The sequence below is a fragment of the Phalangium opilio genome, unplaced genomic scaffold (assembly GCF_054372755.1).
Source record: "Phalangium opilio isolate 3A_F unplaced genomic scaffold, DU_Popi_V2 ptg000031l_1, whole genome shotgun sequence".
Taxonomy (NCBI): Eukaryota; Metazoa; Arthropoda; class Arachnida; order Opiliones; family Phalangiidae; genus Phalangium; species Phalangium opilio.
Window position 1 is genome coordinate 14,484,992 of NW_028324158.1, and position 19,873 is coordinate 14,504,864.

At 34.5% G+C, this 19,873-nt stretch overlaps 1 protein-coding gene across 5 annotated transcripts in view; it reads right to left on the minus strand.

The window, feature by feature from the left end:
- Window positions 1–19,873, minus strand: part of LOC149690874 (uncharacterized) — a 158,868-nt gene that overhangs the window by 74,891 nt on the left and 64,104 nt on the right. The window contains exon 1 of one of the 5 annotated variants that reach the window (XM_089870554.1): window positions 8,767–9,017. The exons of the other annotated variants lie outside the window; for them this stretch is intronic. The gene's annotated coding sequence lies outside the window, so the exon portion shown is untranslated. Of the gene's footprint in view, window positions 1–8,766; window positions 9,018–19,873 lie in introns of those variants that run through there. 5 annotated transcript variants of the gene reach the window in all.

A 19,873-nucleotide genomic window follows, 5' to 3' on the forward strand; every position in this document is an offset into this window, starting at 1 on the left:
CTAGATAATATTAGTACCATATCGAAATTCTAGACTTTCAGTTAAAACGAAATGAAAGTAAAAAGATATGGTGGGATTATAAATATATTTAGATAAATATGCAAATTAAATTGATAATTTCGGTTCTAAGAATTTAAATGTCAATACCCTAAGCTGGTTTTACGAATAACAAAATAATTAAATTTAAATAACATTAAATTAGCTTAGGAAGACTTAAGTTAAATATTTCAAATCATTTCAATTCAACCCAAGCTATTAATTTACGAATATTATTATTGAAATATTTATATTAAAAATATTTACATAATTAAAATTAAATAATATTAAAGTTAGTTTAGGAAGACTTTAAATTAAAATATTGTAAATAATAAACGGTTGTATAAAATTTAACCCAAGCTATTAATTTCACAAAAATGTGGTTTCACGCGAAATTTAATTTAATATTCTCAAAAAAGTTTCATTGTGTTTTAAAATGCGGGCCAAACTTTTCCCACTAAAATAAAAGGGCGAAAACTCCGGAGGGCAAAAACGAAAAATGTCCCAAACAAAACAATGAATGAATATAAAAATAGTTTTAAAACCCTTCATTTAAAAACGACGCAATCAAGAATTCAAGAATCTAGAAATACGTGAGAAACATTTTCTACCCAAATTATTATTCTGATTATTTTAATAATAATGAAGAAGCAGAAGAATGGAGGGGGGGGAGACACTAACTAAGGATCCTCCGTTGTTGGTACAAGATCTTTTCGCGGAATAAGAAGCAAGGTCGTAATTAGGGGGGCGCTATCCTATTTTGACCTTGAGACGTACATTAATTACAGAAGGGAATTAACGAGTATCGCTTTCAAGAAACGAATAATATTATGTAATTAAAGATCATGTAACGTGAGATACCAGTGTGTTGATGTGTTTTATATATTGAAAGATATATTAAGATTAAACGATTTAACCGAGGATAAGGGGGCCATAACTTTGGTTCTAAAAGAGACTTAAGTTAAATTTCAAACTAGAGATTCGGTACAGTAATTGCTCCAAATTTCATACCAAAATAAAGTCCCCACAATCAAAAGAAGTTTCGAACAGATAAAGCTAGCTCAGCTGCACCCTAACCCGCCTAAAATTTCAAGGCAGACATTTAAATTAAGTCTGAAATGATCTGGGCAAAAAAAATAATGGTTCCAAATTCCGCACACCTTGCAAGTTGCAACTAAAACACCCCATTTAGGTGTGGTTCCTTTGATAAATTTCATTTCAATCTTTAGTTATTAATTCTTACATTATATAAAAAAATATTAAAATCTCAACATTAACGTGGGCACAATACCGGTCTCATTAAAATCGTTCAAATAATTATTTAAAATAAAAGAAAAAAAGTTCAGACTAGAGTGGGAGGGGAAAAAAATTCCAACAATTTATATAAGTTTTCAAATCAACATGAGAGTAGATTTAACTCATTAGTGAAGTCTTAGATTAGGGTAATTAGTGAAGGACAGGATTTACGCTTGTTACGCGTTGGAAGAGGACACAAAGAATCTTTTTCAACAAAGCTCATAGCATGAAGTACGAGGAAGCATACTTAATCTCGAATTTCCTGGAGAAATAATTTATACTAAACTATTAAATTAGTCTATTAAACTCAAATAAATTAAGTAAAACTTAGAAAACAAAGGAAAATGGGACAGATACAAAAATATCACCACATTTCTGGTTTCACCCCCAGTTTGCTCTATTAATTGGAGCCATAATTCTAATAACCAATTTTCCCCATGAAGGAAAACATTTAGAGAGTTACGCTTGATTACTCATTTACGACCTGTTACAATAAACGAAATCTTATTATACATTATAAATAAAAGAAAAAAAAAATTGGTCATTTTTCTCCTATTGAAAATATTATTATGGAAAGTTGAAACTTCGACCACAAAACATCCGGTAAATTTATTATATTAAGTATTTTTAAAAAAATAAAAAGTATTTATATAAATAATGATGCCAATTAATCCCATGAGTAAACAAACTTCAATTACGTTTAATTTTGCTTTAAAAATAAATAAAATAAAACCATAATGTTTATATTGTTTATTTTTTATTTTAAAAAAACTGAATTAATTTTTTGGAAAATTGAAACCTAACTGACCGTCATAAAGGGAAGATGACACGCGGCGTTCTTGGATTGTCAGTATCTCTTTAAAAAATAGTATAAAGCAAGCCTCACCTAACAACAAGGAGGGAATATTGTACACGGAATGGCGGGAAAGGAACAAAATGGATCTTCTCTCTAGGCTAAACGAGTTTCAGTAAAATAATTTGTAGCTAGCCTAGGGGCAATTTAAGAGTTGAACTTTAACTCGTTCGCCGCCGCGTATGCCGGTTCGTGACGAAGCCGTCAAAATACCACGGATTCGAGTTATTGAAGAGCGAGCGAGCCGAGCTGGTATCGCCATATAACATCAGTTTTCAACTTGGCCTCCTAACTTTAATAATCAACGGTGCCATTTTAACTAGGACGCCATATACCTTCCCAAACCTTCAACTTCGTCAAGTTAACCTTCCACGATTCTATACGTATCTTTCACTATAGACCCAACGATGCTTTACTCATTTTCGAGTTAGCCTGTCGTACAAGCCCCTCCTAACTTCAACTTCGGGTTGATGGATATGAGACTTATACTACCTATATTGTTTCTCAACGGTATCACCAACACAACCGGTAGTTGAATTTCAACAAGGATTAAAACTTGGTAGCTGTAACCTCCAATATGTCAAAACTATGGTATTACAACAACATGTTCAGGGATAAGAACTTAATGTTGTCACAGACCCAACTTCTATATCCAATGATAAGACAAATGTTACGTCATTTTAAATAATTACCTCCACCTTTAAGAATTATAACTATCTACTTTTGATTGGAGATATTGTGAAACTCTTCTGAAACTTATTTTCTAAATACTTGGGATTCTTTATAAACAGTCGCAAAATGGGGTAATCTGAAATACCAGGCTGATGTCATGGGCGTGATGAACCCCACCATGATATAAAAAATAATTTAACATTCATTAGAGAAGGCCATTTGAACCAACAAAAACCATCCCCATTTCCTTCTGGGTATACGAGCTCATCAAAAAACCTTTTGTTACAAGTTTTTCATTCGAAGGAAGAACTATTTTGCCGACATGCTTTTTATAATATTTTTTCTTTGAAATCGTGAACGGGCTACTAGCCTAGCACAGCGCTGGCGCGAGTATTTAAGCGAATGGTAGAGCAGCGTTCGTGATGGCCCTCTGGCCAGTACCAACTTCGGACATCTCTAGTCTCCAGGCCGGTGTACTTATTTCAGAGGAGACGCGTGTAGCAGCACCGGTACAGTCCATTGTCTGTTTGTTTCCTTTTAATATTAATATTAAAAAAACGGATTCCTTCGTTTCTTTCAACACATTTAATATCAGGTTACCACACATTAAATCGCGTTACCATTCTATTGTTGGATGGTTTCGAAAACTTTCGAGACAGATTTAGACCACGAGTCACGAGGAAGATAATATGGAGGTTAAAAGCGTCATGATTTTAAAGGGAACATAAATAAAATAAGGATCAACTACTTTACATTCCCGGCTTCAATATTAACGGCAGATATTTGAAAAAAAAATAAATTCAAATATAATTCAAATCCTGTTTGGTTATTTATAATATTTGAATAATTAAAATATATACGCAAACACCAACATAATAGCAACCATTATAAATAAATTTAAAAGGTCCAAATCCAAGGATACATTCCCCCCCCCCCCCCAGGCATGAAATTCGACGGGTACCCACGAGAAAATGTTTTCAAAATAATTTACATAATTTTAAATACATTGGATATTCAAAATTCAAATAAAACTGACCCCTCTATATAATCGAGTATTTTTCAAAAAGGTAACACGTAACCGCTCTGAAACTAAAAGAAAAGAAAAAAGTTCTTCGGCTAGGGTATAAAGAGTGGAATTGACGATGATGAAAACACTCGAAAAAGTCAAATTTACATAAACACCCACGCAAATTTTTGGCCCCCGTAGTTTAAGAACCCACAAAGTACTTCACTATAAGAGAATCGAAACACACACAAGAAAAAAAAACAACCGAAAAAATTCCCGTTGGTTTGCCGATGCAAGCCTGATTCAACAAGTTAGGAATTTTTAAAAAGCCAAAAACTTTTCTCAAAGAACCTCTAAAGCTCTAGAAGGATAACAGACATCTTCGCGGCACTTCCACTTGGCCTCTTAAAAAGTTTAAAACTTCTTTTCTTTACATTTCTCTAATTGTATGGAAACTAAAAGAGCCACGTGGTATTCGTAATACGTCACAGCTACGCGACACTCCAATAAGAATTAACTAGCTAGGCCTACAACGTCAACAATTTCTGTTAACTAACGGATATTAACCAATTTCCATCTAGAAAATGTCAAATTTCCACCAAACCAAATTTCCCGTTATAACAACCTCGTTGGTTATTTTTAAAACTTACTCATATAGGACCCCCTGGTAAGTTAGTTAACATAAACGGCCATGGGAAATTTTCCAAAGGTTTTTCCCAACTAAAACTAGCAAAAACTCTAAGTGCGGTAAAGGGTGTAACCTGGTTTCAAAATTAAATTAGCCTTTCTAATTTTCAGGATGATTTAACGAGGATCAGTCTTATAAAATGCCGGAAAACCGTATAGAAATGTAGTCATCCTTCGATTAAGCCTTTTTAGTCCGATTCGTATTTACGTAACATACCAGAGAGAGAGAGAGAGAGAAAGTAAAGTTTTTTAAACTTTTTCCGGTGTTGGAAATTTGAAGAAAAAAGTACTTTTATAGGCGAAGAAAAGAATCAAAGAAGCGGAACGAGGTTTTTAAGAAATATAAGAAAATTAAGGGTATACGCCTAAATAATGCGGAGCCGCTGTTGCTATGAATGAAACATCAGCAACTTCAGAACACTGAACCTAGCGCCGAGAAATAATTCAACACCCACTATTGTCACCCCCGTCACAACATTTAAACGAAAATAAAAAAAAATTTATAAATAAATTTAATAGTAATCTTTTATCGACGGTGGTTTGATTTCATTTCCATAATGACAATTCAAAGTGCTTTAAATAAAATCATTTTTTGAAGAAAAACTTAAATAAATAAACTTACGTCAGTGAAAAATAAAAACAATTGAATTCAATATCCACGAAATTCTAAAATTTCCGCGCACAAAAACACAAATATCCCTCACTTCACTTCACAACTCACGTGAGTCTCTCACTCACAAAATAGAATGATCGAGATTTCTTCAAAAAAATCTTGAAAGAATATTCGGGACTGTTCTTTCACGTATAACAACTAAACTAAAAGAAAACGTATGGACACCAGGCAACCCAGCCAGCCCGGGCCAGAAAGAACCTCAAAAGAAAAACATATCCAGGTGAAGAGATCCACCATGCACAGTCTTCTCAATTAATAATTTCACCCCTAAACTCCTACGTGTTCTAAATATCTCAGCCACACGCCACTATTCCTTAAGAAAAAAACTCTAGCAGCTTGCCTTCTGTTAACCAAGCAACGAACAGTCATCTGCATTCTTTATCCCAAAGATAATACCTCTACACCAGCGCGTCCAGGTAAATTCATTCAAGGAGGAAGAAAAGGCGGTAGGGAGAGCAAGGTATACCCACATTATGTAGCGGGGGGGGGGGGCTCGAAGTGGCCCCCTTCGCCGGAAACGTAAGATGGTAGGTATGGTAAGACCACTATTATGCATTGCCAAAGGGGAATTTGAAGGAATTTATTTCAAGGCTGAAATAGTAAGGAATGAACACTCAAACCGCAACAAAAATGCCAGGCTCCCTTTTACCAGGTGGTAATGGTAAATTAATTTAGCGAGAAATAATTGTCTATTACGGAATAATTGTCTTTAGATTATTAATTGGAGGGAAGTAGATTAATTAATCTACCCTAAGATAATTTCTTAGAAAAATAAATAAATAAATAATTGGTACACAAAGTAAACAAATACGTAGACTCGTGTGTAAATAAACATCTATTTGAAATAAATTTGAATTTTATAAAGGAGGTAACTCCCCTATGTACGGGTTGGTTTATGACGAAATTCACCAAACCAGGAAAGGGTTTTAAAAGTACTTGATTATCTTTTTCTTTTGGATGAGGACCAATTTAATATGATAATTTGAGTAATTTACTTTTTTGTTACATCAGAGAGAGAGAAAAAGGTAAACGGACTTTGGCATAATTATTACGTCATCAGTAAATTTAAAGCTAACTCCGTAATATTTAATTCAACTTTGGTTTGTTAATTTTATTTTTTATTTTTTATTTTAAACACTTATTAATAAACCCAATTAAAAGTGACAAGCTATATCAAATTTATAATATATATCTTTCACGCCGATTTAGATTTTATTTAATAATTTTGAAAGATAATTATATAGCGTTCATTATAAATGATTTAAAATTGATAATATTTATAAAAATAACTAAATTAAAATTGAGCAAATAGCCAAAACCATATCTAATGATATCGGAATGTTGAGAAGAAAAAAGAAAGAATGCGTACCAATTAGAGACTACAATTCTACCACACCTATTTCCAACGTAAAGCCATCTTTACCCCGAATGAACACTAACAATGGGATGAACTACGCGTAAATGGCACTCTATACTACACTTCAATAGAATCTAACGCTATCTAAGCGCAAATCTGCCATTTCTCGGCGTAACAATAGTTGTTTCTAAGGTGGGAAGAAAATAAGTTTAAGGCGTGACTGTCCTAACGGGTCACTTTAAATTGATAACACGCTCAAAACGGGGGAAGCCACGTATTTGAAACGCAATTCGTTTAACATAAAAACCGTAGCGTACCTTCAACTACCAACTTGTTAAAAGAAACACCCGAAATAGATCTGACCCTGAAATTCTAACAAGCCAAAGAAGAAAAAAATTCGAATAACAATAGTTGGGAGGTTAAACAAGCGTGACTTCGGGCAACAGAAACGGTTTTGAATTCGCCAATTACTTTGAAGTTTGAACCAAAATTCCTTTTTAGGCCCTAAACCGGGTGAGGGGATGGGACTAGGGCTTTGTCTAGATAACTGCGCCATGCCAGCAACTAAATTCATTGTCAATTTTTGACACGAGCTTATGTGAGGTCCGAATTATAAACGGACGCCGGTACTTGGCACTATCATACAACCAAACGGAAGGAAGAAAGACCACCCAGTTTAACTTGGCACTAAAGTGGACGCGGGTGTTGGGTTACTTCAAACGTTAAGCCTAAAGTTCAGATTGAATTGTCCGTCATCGTAGCAACGCCAAAGTATTACGGTTCAGCGCGATAAGGGTGAATTAAGAAACATCTCGTTAACAGTTCAAAGTCAATGTCACCTTAGAGCACCATTAAAGGCTTAAATGAACCAAGTAGTCCATGGTTAAAGTTGCACAGAAACATTGGCAAAACAGTGTAAACCTTTAACACATTCCACAGGCACCTCAATTGACCCTATGGTCAAACTAAAAAAATACTTTTCATACTTAGTGATCATTAATAAAAAATGACCAATACATTTCAACTCCGGAATGTCAGAACACCCATAAAGGGTTCTTTAAACGTAGGGGGTCCATTTAAGGCGTGGTTCAAAACTAACCTGGGTACATGGCATTTATTATACTACATTTCAGAAGCTACTGAAGTTGAAAATAGGAACTCCGAAGGCCGTGAACATCTACTTTTCCCTCTTTGTTGGCAAGCCGAGGGTTCATCCTCTAAACATTCTTCGGTATTTCTCAAAAGGTCACTAAAAGGGTGGTCAATTATAAGGAGAGGAAGGAACTTTATAATGGCCATCACGTCTGAGTGTGTTTGATAGACACCTAAAATTCTTCAAAACTAAAACCACACCTTTATAAGCCTTTGTGCCGGAGCTACAGCTTTTAAAGTTTTGGAAAAATATTTTTATTTTAAAAATCCCTCTTTGAAAAATGGGTACAGAGCAACTTTTGAAAGAGTTCTGATTCGAAACACGCGTAAGTCTTAAACCCCAAACTAGTTACGAAATGAAACGGGCAAGCGTAAAAGGAAGGGATAACGGTTTTATAACAACAACTATATTTTGGTGATAAAAGCTTAAGCCTAATCGAGCTATATCTTAGCCGGATTAACTAAGTTTAGGTTTTTAAAAACAAGCTAGTTCTACATTTTTCGTAACATACGTGTTAGGCTTAGCGATGTGAGATTGTGGTTACGTCAGATTTATTTTCTTTTTGTTATTGAGTCAGCTATTTTGAGGGGGAATACACCTAAGCCTCGGTCATAAGTGTCAAATATCATACCCCTTCTAAGCCTAATTCAAACTACAAGCTAAGCCTCGTACCCTTCTTACACAGGCTTAAATTTGAAAGTAGTAATACTCAAAGTTAAGCCTTGGTTAGGAAAATATTTGACACATAATGAAGCAGACGCCCTAATTCCTTCAATCAATACTGATATATAAACGAATCATCCAAATTATTTTGAATATATTTTTCTTTGAAACCTCGAGGAGGAGAAAATAAAATAGTTCAAAGCTCTAAATCAATTAACAATGAACTTCTAACAATAAATACTAAAAAATCCTCATCAAAAAAATAATAGTAATTCCGTTTGACCCAAAAACTTCATCTTTAAATGGAGTTTAAATCAAATAAACTACGTCAGTTAAGTCACGAAACCAAATGAAAACACAGAGAACGTACCCATAGAAACGTAAAAATCCGTGTAAATCACTTATTCTTATTATTCGCAGCGTTTTAAAGTTGTTATTATCACGGATTTCTCATCGAAAATCATTCACAGAACTCGGTGGCGGTAATTCACTCATTCCATTAAAAAATGTTCATCCCATGAGAAAATATAAAATCACGAAATATCACGCATTCTTTCGTAGGACGGCGGCTCGGTCGGTCCGGACCACGCTACTCTAACAACGTCACTATCTGACTGTGTATATCATTCCATGGAAAGAATTCGAAGACTTTTTTTTTGCGCCGCCAAAATATTTTTCCACCCACCCCTAAAACAGCCGAAAAAACTCGAAAACCGGTAGGGCCAAAAACGACGACTACAGTCTTCCACGACGCTAATAGTTTAGGGGGGAACTAATACCGCTGCATGCATTGGGTTGGATGGAAACCGACTGCGCCGCGATACTCGCGGAATCACGAGCGATCTATGGCGAATATCGCGTCGAATTTACTGTACTTTGTACTCGCCAAAAACGATGACGCATCTTTAAATATCAATATCTCGATCACTGAGGTTAATAGATTGAATGGGTTGAAATTATTACGTAATTCGTAATTAAATGAATAATTTCCTTAATTATTTAATTAACTAGTTTTCATTAACGATTTTATCACCGGACGTCGAAAGGGTTATTTTAAAAATTTAGGGAATAAACACGTAAAAAATGTCATTCCTTTCAGGATTAACGAACCTCTTAACGTTACGTATTTATGCAAATTAGATATGTGTATAAAAAAGGGTTAAGAAGGACTTTTAAAACAGAAACGGGTTTTGGCGCCCATGAGAATATCATTTGGAATTTTCACAAAGTTTAAGAACCTAGGCTATACAGGCTGCAGTAGTACCATTACTCTGGGCTAAAAAAACCAGTTACCATTTCTTAAATATATTTTTTTAATTCTAATAATAATTTAATACTACCTATATCGATGTAACGTTGATTCACCAAAGAGGAGTGGGATGTTGTCCCCTGCAGGGATAGAGATACTGATCTCGCACTTGACAAAAATTTGTACGAAAGGGGTTTCCATAGATAAAGGAGGATTAAGTTTGGAGTGCAAATTTTGATGATAATTATAGACTCAGACTAAAGAATGTAAGGAAAAGCGAGTGTCCATCCCCTCTGTCGCGATGGTACTTTCTCGGAAGGATGGTTTATTAAAATTGCTCATTAAAACGTGTTTTACCGTGTCTCACCTACAGCAGCGGGCTTGTGAGTGTGAGTTAAGATATATATAGTTACTTAGCAACTTCCATCCCCTCAATTATTTAGCCTAAAGCCATTTTAAAATCAAATATTTCACCTCTAGACTGTCTGTGTCTGCAGCAAAAATGGAGAGTTATTTGACTTTGAAAATGAAACCCTAATTAATAATTAAAATAAATAAATTAGTGAGAATATTCTAAGGTTGTACGTAAAGTTCACGACTGTTTCTTATAATTTAAAACCATTCAAAAATATTTCACAAATAAAATTGGTGTTTTTCCCGAAGTATAGAATTAGCCCTAAGTATGTCACCAAATAATAGAACAGAACATACCGTCATAAACAAATTTAGAAGCCCAAATGAAATTTTTCTCTTTTTCATCCGAGTTTGAATCGAACCCCCAAAAGCTACGCGGAAAGTTACTACAATAGTAAAAAAAAAAGTAGTCCTAACCCCTAACCCTTTCTACAAAATACAACTTCCGTAATAACTATCATTGGTAACAAAATTATAATATTGAAATCGAAACCCAGACATAAACTTATTACAGAAATATAGGAAGTTGAAAAAATTGAATAACTCGTGTTGGTTTCCCGGACCACAGCGAGGGGGACCTAACTATACGTGACAATTTCAAAGGAACAAACGCGACAGTCACGATTGAAGGAGGTGTAATTATTTAAACTTCAAAGAGAAAAAAAAGTGTTTCTTGGCCAAAATTTTAATTGAAAAATTTGTGTCGTAAAGGAAGCTCAAGATGAATTGAAAATAATATACAATATTTCTTTGTAAAAAGAAGCGCGGATTTCTCTCTCTCTAACAAACGGAAGTCTTCATTTAATAGAATCACGTATCGACCTTTGAACTCTTCTCATAAAAAAAATATACCTCGCCAACCGAAACACAATGGACCGAAGGAAAAACGTGTACACGCCAAAAGAAACCCCACTATATCTTTGCACCAAAGTTAAGGGTAAAATCACTACGAATAAATTAGCGTCTTTACTGTCAGGTTATATTGTATAACGCGTATGTATATAATTTAAAAACGTGGCAAGGACGAATATTAAATATTTTTTAATCTCATTTTGTTTCGTTACGAACTGGTTGCTTATTTTTCGTTTCGTATTTGCTTTTCACGCGATTCAAGAAATATATCGTGGTCGATAGATTAAAATTACGGGAATTCCGATTGGCTTTTATCATTTATTTTTATAATCTTCTTTCAAATTGAATTAACGTTATAAGGAAAAATACTAGCGTGTCTAGCTAAATATTAACCGTGTCTCAAGGTTACTATTTATTAAAAAGTAAAAAGTATTTTATCATATCCCAAATTTGGAATTTTTAAAATAAAAAATTTTCGGGATAAAATCTTGTTAAATTCATTTCATTAAGGACTACAATACCCTATGCCTATATTGACAATGTAAACACCTCCAGAAAAATTCATTAAAAGATATTAGCTTATAAATAAATAAATAAACCCATTGTTAATTAAAATCTTAATACAGGGCGTCAACAACTAAAGCCCTTGATAAATAAAAATTATCTCGCGTCAAGGTGCTGGAAAAAAATGTATTTTATAATTAAAATGGGAAGAAGATTTGTTTTCAATAGAAGCCAGCCAGGGACTTTGTTTAAAAAGGGTTCAGCCCATAAAATAAAATATACCAAAATAACAGTAAAAAAAATGTGATGTTAGGAGATAATTCAACCGTGCTCCAATAGGAGGAGATAGTTTTTAAGAATTTTATACTTAAAGAGATAGTTAAACGAATTAAAATTTGAAAATAGCTTTATAGTCGACAAAGGCAAAGTGTCTAAGATATCACACACATTTTACAATCCCTTTAAATACAAAACGTTTTGGAAAAGGGCGTCAACTAGATTCTTCGCTGAGCTGGAAAAACCGAGCTAAGCCTTGGCCACGAGCGTCTAATTCATTATACCACTGACGATATGACTTAAAATAAAATAGAAAACAACTATTATAAGTTCTTGCGCGTGTGACAATACCGTCTCCTTTATATATAAAATAAAAAAAGATTTTAAAAGATAATCTTTCCCTTGACCAAACTGCAAACTGGTTAACCTCGTTTCCGTTATTAAGTACGCGCCACGTGACCATTCTAACTTTGGTTTCCCGCTAAAAGTACCGACCGGTTTAAAGGGTCATCCGAATAATCAAAAGATACACCTGTCATTTTTTTTTTGTCTATATAACAGAGCGAGCGAGCAGGCGCCAAAAGCCAAAAAACTCGTTAAAAACCCAAGGCTTATATATATATATATACTTTCTTAAGCCTTGTATAAAGAACACCGCCCTCTAAAAAGGGGGTGTAGGTGTAAAAACACCTTTTCCCGTAGTAGGAAACTTCCCAGACAAGTTTTATATAAAATGCGTGATTAACCAATCAAATATTGCGCAAAGAAAAATCAAACTTCACGAATTACGTTGGATTTCGACATTCTTTGGTGGTTACGAGGAATTAAAACAAAACCTACGGACAAGGGAGCTCCCAATAATAACGTATAACATAAGTTTATAAGTGATATGTTCCTTCCATAAGTATAACACTACCTATACTTCGTAATGCTACCGAGAGACTTACAGCTCGAGGTAGTTCGAGAACGACAACACAAGCTCGATTAATTTCGCAGTCCATCTTCTCCTATTTAGTCTGTACTAAGCGACCTTTGACAGCACCTCACCAGGCGTCGCCGCTTTACTTCGAATCTATGGCCTACCCCACTCAATTCATGACAAGTTATCAGTAACTAGAGATAAACTTATGGAAGAAACATATCTTACGAACTTATGGTATAATTGAACGCTTACAAAATGGCCGTCTATATACTAACAAGAAATATTTTCTAATATAGAGAACCAATAGAAAGAAACGAAGAATTTGACCTCTGTCGATGATATGATTTCATGTACGGAAACAGAATTCTTTGATTAAAGTTTATGATAAAAATGTATTGTTTAGTTCGTGGTAAAAACGGTTTTCGTGCGGTGAATTCCTCTTTATATTAAGTCTTACTATTCCGAATAATATTCAAAATAGAGTCCGCATCAAAGGCAAAAAGCGTGCCGAGCAAATCGCCTATAGCTACGCTTATCGAGATAAATAAGAAACGCGTGTAAAGACCTTCAAAATAAAACCTCGTTAACCAATCAACAGATACAAAGTTCTATTCAAATTTGAACTTCATGAACTCGAGACTATAAATCCTATGAATATGAATCGCGTCTCAATAAATCGAATACCAATCAATGACCAACTCACCAATATCAATTCGATATACGTGAAAAACACGAATAAATTCATAATAAAATGAATTGTATCGAAGAAAATCATCAGAAATAAAAACCGCTCAACAACCTATAAGAAAAAAAAAATCCCAGAAAGAAAAAACCCGAACTCATTCGTCATGATTATTTTTCCACCTTTTTACCACTGATGTTAACCGAAATAAAACCAACGCTATCTGAACTAGCATCAATATGAAAATTTCCCTAAATCCCAGCCTTCATCTTATTAGCTTAAAAGTCCCATACGGAAAGAAATGACACGTGATAACGGAACAACAAAACAGAAAAATACCTCAACATTTCGTTTGATTGCTCAATAAGAATAAGGGACCGTCCCAATTACGAGAATGCAGTGGACGATGGTAAAACTAAAACCTTCCATACTGTATAAATAAAGGAATACTAAACAGTGAGATCAACACTTCCATCTTGGGGGAATTTTCTTAGGATTCATAAATACAATATTAGGAAATTCCGTATGGGAATTTTTTTAGATTTTTTCTCTTATCTACTTCATGCTTTCCCCGCCCAATCCAATGACATTACTAAGCCTAAATTGATGTCGCAATATAAAAAGAAAGGGTCGATCTTGAGTACTATTTACTTTCATTCGTAGCGCTAAATTGACAGTAAGAAAAGAAATAAAAATAAAATAAAATGTAATATAATATTTCTGGGTCCGTTTTGTCTGAATTTTTGATTATCTAAATCCGGGGAAGAGAAAATATTTCCCACAGTAATTTAATTCCAGTTCTTTTGAAGGAAAACTGATAATGCAGTCCATTATTTAAAAAAAAAAAAAAGACATTATTTCGAAATAATTCGCGATTAAATTCAACTTAACAATATCAACCAAATACTTGGCCCATTTTCTTAAACAAGATAAAAAGAATTTTTAGATATAGTTAAACAAAAACGGACATAAGAGACAGTACCATAATTCTCAATTGCGCAGACGCATACCGCGCATCCATTGAACTCTTTCAACAAGGCTTTACAAAACCTAATTACAAAAGATCGGCCCGGGTCTCTTTGATGAACATATTACATTCCTTTTCACATCAAACATTCTCTAATCCGAATTAAAGAAATCTACCAACTCAAGTTCCTGTTTATTTATTTATTTTTTTACGTTTTAATCCCTGTGAATTAACCGAAGCATAAACTATACTTAATTCATATTAAATACAATCAACACGGACTATGGCCTTCATTTAATTACCAAATTCCTCACGAACAGATAGAGAAGAAGGGAAGGAGAGAGTATGAATTTCAGTGAATGTGAGAGTTGTAGTAGTTTTTCTCGGATGGTTAATTTCCGCGTCAAGCAATAAAAAAACGCGTCTCCCTTCAGAAGAAGCGGCAAATATTTAAAAGTTTCTTGGCGCGCCTAGAGGTCAAAAACCGTTTCATTAAAATATAGAGAGAGAGAAAAAAAGAAGAAATATCCCAGAGTTATCTTCAAAGAAAGACACGAAATTAAAATTCCCCAAGTCCTCTTTTTCCTTTTTTATTAGCTAAATTAAATTTCTAGGGTTTGTAAATGTGATTTCAGAAAATAATAAAAGGGTTTCACGAGACAGATTATCATCTATATGACGTCACGCGCGTGAGTCTCCTAAATCACGAGAAGAAAACTAACTAACAAGGTTGTAGCGCGAGACAAGGTCTGGCACGAGCGAGCATAGTATCTTAGCGCCTTGATACGACGCGTTTATTCGAAATCTGTGAATGGAAAATTTTACCGCGGCGGTTCATTCAAAGGTTCTAAAGAGTAATTAATTTGAAAAAACAAAAGAAAAGGCAGGGAGGCAGGGAGCGTGCGCGCCAATTGATTTTAATTACCACTCCCATAAAAATTGCATCACGCGCTGACGAGGAGGGCGCCCGTGGGGAGGGGTGGAGCCTGGATAAGATATATGCCAAGAGCGGGTCACGACCGATAGAAATTTATATTGTTTAACTTTTCCGACTCGAGTTTTGAGCCAAGTTTAAGTTTAAAAAGGGTTGAAATACGATAATACGGGGATACGCCTTTCTACCCTGGTCGAAATTCAAACCGAAAAATACAAATAAAAGTAAAAAAAGGTCCCAAGGCAATTTTTCATACGCCTCATTGCGGTATGCTAAGAATCCCAATATTCGATAATATATCGAACCACAGGGTACCCCGAGCGCGAGCTATTATTATCGTGAATTCATTCAATAACCTTACGAATATGGATCAAGTTTTTTTTAAATGGATCAAAATTATTAAATTACCCAAACCTTTTCAAATTCCCAAATTTTCCCTTGACCACTTTGAGCCCATTTTAAAATTGCCTCTTCTTTTCCCTGACTTTAAGGGTCAATATGCAAATTCCACGATGACCCTTTCTAATTTTCAACGTTGCCAAAACCAAATTTTTAATATTCCTATATACATTCTCTCAATTTTAATAATAACATGAATATATTAGGGTATACATTTTTATTTTTGAGAAACCCGGATGTATAAGAAATTCGATTCGTTTTTTTTTTGGAGGGAAAATATTTGAAACTAGGGGGGGGGGAGGTAACGGGAAATGGCGCAATTTAACAATGGAATTTTAACAATCCCCCCCTAAGTTTTTTACCTTTATAGCTAAGACCCAGAATCTTCAAATTTATCGTTTCAATTTACTTGGGACGACGCCAGACGGTGGATTAACCGCCGCGTCTGCCGCTTACCCACAAAAACATCTTAGGACCCCCCTCCCTCCCACTCCTCCCCAGTTAAATACGTCATTTTAAAGTTAGTCTCTTTTCTTATTATTAAAGAGAAGATGAACTGCCACATATTTCAAAAGTGTCGTAACTTTGGTTCTATGAGAGATAAATTAAAATTGAAGATACCCTTTTAAAGTACACATTTCGGAGAGTAATTGCTCCAAGTATCACGAATATCTCGTAATACTATCAACGGAAAAATAATGAAATATAGGTATGCCAATATCAAGGGTCATAACTTTGGTTCTAGAAGAGATACAGGAAAATTGAAGATACCACGATAAACTAAACAATTGGGACAGTAATATCTCCGAATATCACGAATATATCATTGCGCTATCACCAATGACAACCAAATAAAGATGTGTCCATACCCCAAATTTTTAAATCTCAACTTAAACGTTCCACCATCTCTTTATACCCGCAAAATATAACTTGAATATAAATAGTTTATAATATAATTTCATAAAAAAAATATGGCTTTTACAGGCGTTTGCGGGTACCATACGGAAACTATAGTTCCAGACGTACTTTCGTGTCAAACCAACTTAAAACCTAACAAAGAGCAGCGCTTTGATAGCGACCGTGAGACAAAGATGGGCACAGTCAACTTTAAGGTTGACCTGTCGTGTCATCTGACATTAAAGTCGACGTTATACCATCGCCGTCAGCGCGGGTCACGTAACGGGCGCCACCAACTACCGATATAATCCCAGAGAATCCTCCCAAAGAATATAAAAACAATGTCAAAAAAAGATGGACCCCCTACGTCCCCCATAAAGAAAAGAACACGCTGGTATTCAATAGCCCCCCCCCCCCTAAAAAAACCCGGATATGTAAGGATAAGAAACAGAACACGAGGTTTTTACGTAAGAAAAAAAAAATACTACCCGGCATGCACTGCGTGAGCAGAAATAATGAAAATAAAGCTTACACGGACGTTTAGACGACCTTGCTCAAGAAAGCATTCGGGAAAAACGAAATATCTCAAAAGGAATTTTGTTTTTTTAACGGGACATACGGTAATGTCTTTGCAATCCATAAACACGCGGAATTCAGGACATGAATTTGCAACAATAAACAACAATATTCCAATAAAACAAATAGATATCCCTTACGCTTCTGGAACCTAACCTTATTCCTTGAAAACACGAATATATCACAACAAGTCGGTTTGGTTTTAGTAAGAAAAACAAACGGGTACTTTCCCTAGCTTGGGGGCGTTTTTATGTTAAGACAAAAGTTTAATTAGTTAAAAAAAGAGAGAGAGAGAAACATGGCATTTAAACACTTTGAGGTCATTCTGCGGCGTGGACCATTAAGCCCTTTGAAATTGGGTCATACTTCCGACGGAGTATAAGTAATTGCCCAAATTAGTAATGATTATAAGTAAAAATTACACGAGTGGCCCAAGGGTGACACGAAACAAATTAACAAAACTACAATCGCATATTTTCGTTAAGTTTAAATTCCACTTGTTAAGCCTAATTTGAAATTGAATGAATTAAAAAAAATCACGTGAAAGAATTTTCTCGCGCCAACCAAATTTAAAAATTTAAAATTTTCTTACATTCTGTTAAGCCCACGTGTCTTGTATAGTAAAAATATAAGACAAAGATGACGAAATAAATTATTGGAGCATATTCTCAAGGGTATCATCCCAAATAATGCTTTTGTCCCCTGGTGAGATTGGAGACGGGAGTATCATCTTTAACCGTATAAATTTCCAAGGCCATAATTGACTTCTAACCCCTAAAAGTGAACAATAACCGGGTCAAGTATAGTATACGAATTTCACGTATCAAATCCTTCAAATTCCTGAAGAAAACAATGCTCAAGTGAGTCATCCCCATGATACTTTTCAAATATATATATTTACAATATATGAATAATTTAAATTAAATTTTGTCTATAACATATATAGTAATAGCACCCTATATTATCTTGGTATACAGCCTAAAACACTTAACAGCAGTTATCTGCTATTACATCGTTAGAAAAGGTCTACGTCCGATTTGAATATAACCTCCCCCGCTGAGGAAAAAATACGCAGAATTGAAGTAGTTTGCTAAGGTAGAATCCAGTGGGAAGATTTGTTTAAAAAAAAAAATAAGAAATAAATTTGAGAGTACGCGGCTATCTACATGGGGTCAAATTAACGTGTCCGTCAAGGTGTGAACTCTCTCTCTCTCGATGGGCGCTTCCCGTTTTAAAATACAAGACCAGCTTGGTCTTCCTGGATCAAAATAAATTTCAAAGAGCAATTGAATGCGTTGGTGAAAGCAACAGATAACGCTTTCTCTATTAAGGTTTCCTTAAGCTAGAACCCCCGCTTTAAACTTCACTAAACACCTACGCGAAAACGCCCCTGTAATAAGATCTAAGATATTGAACTGTACACACACGGTACTATTTTCTTCTGTATGGCAGGTATTATTACGCCTCAACTTCTACACCATAGTGGTGTCAAAGTTTTGGGGAGATCTTTACACCCCCCCCTGTTATTTTAAAGAAACATTACGTCAAAGAGGGCATGGGTGGGTTTTGTATTCAAAGCTTCAATTTGAGGGTTTTAACTAAAATAAAAGTCTACACTGGTTTTCGAAACGTATAGTTCCCGCAATTAGGGCCTTAAGGAGTGTTTAGAATTTTTGGGGGTTGAGTGTTTGCCAAAAAGGTCAGAGGTCGCTCTCAACTTGACAGTTAAACTTCAATGAATTTAAAAAGTACACATTACCGGAGAAGATGTTTCGGAATTTAAATTCCCCAAACCTTGTTAAAAATTCTTAAAAATTCCCTGGACCGTTTAGGGAAAATTAAAGAGAAAATAGGTGTTTCCAACTTAGTTAAATTAATTGAGAATCAACTAGAAAATAAATTCCACCGTCTCCATTATCTTAAGGCTTTTTAAAAATCAACCAACCCATTATTTCAAATAATCATTTTCTCACGTAATTGTACAAAAATTTTAAAAAGTCAAAAAAACTAACCACCCCATTTGGACCGTTTATTTAATATATATATATATTTTTTTTAACATTGACATGATATAGTTAATGTAACTCCCTCTTACTGGCGTCTCTTAAGTATTTTAAGAAATGCAAGAATTAAACGCGATAATGTTCGACCTAGATTTGATTTTAAACGAGTGGGTTTTTCGAAAATGTCAGATTTTCTTTTTGCCCAAAATTACGCACCCAACCCTTGGAAACATTTTTGTGAATTTTTTTTATTTTTTTTCTCTTTGCCACGTTTATTGTTATAAAGATATGTCTAGATTATAAATTTCAAATAATAATCGAGTAACCTAACTATATTTAAAATGGTCCTAGAAGCCCCCCCCCTCCCCTAAAATCACGAGAGAAAAAGCAAAAACAATTTAAGAAAATGGGGACCCATAACTGAAACCACATAAATCATTCAGATTTTGACATTTTTTGAAAGTTTGGTCGGAGTAAGGGTCGGTGTTTTCTTCTTATTTTAATCTCGGAGAAAATTAAAATTAAAAAATAAAACGAAGAAAACCCTCTGATCATAATTTCAATTAAACTTGATAGTAAGTTAGAAATTGCACGCCACGTTTTCAAATATAAACCCGTTTTGCATAGCAATTAGCCGTACACTCTGGTACAATTATTGTTATAAAACTTTGCGGTCGGTCTAGCTACTCCTATCTAGAATTGATCGGCGTCCTTGGATTATTAAGGTTCCCCTTTTTGAATGTAAGAAAACGAAAAAGAAAAAAAAAAAAGTTAACAGTCATAATTACTAAAGAAAGGGCAG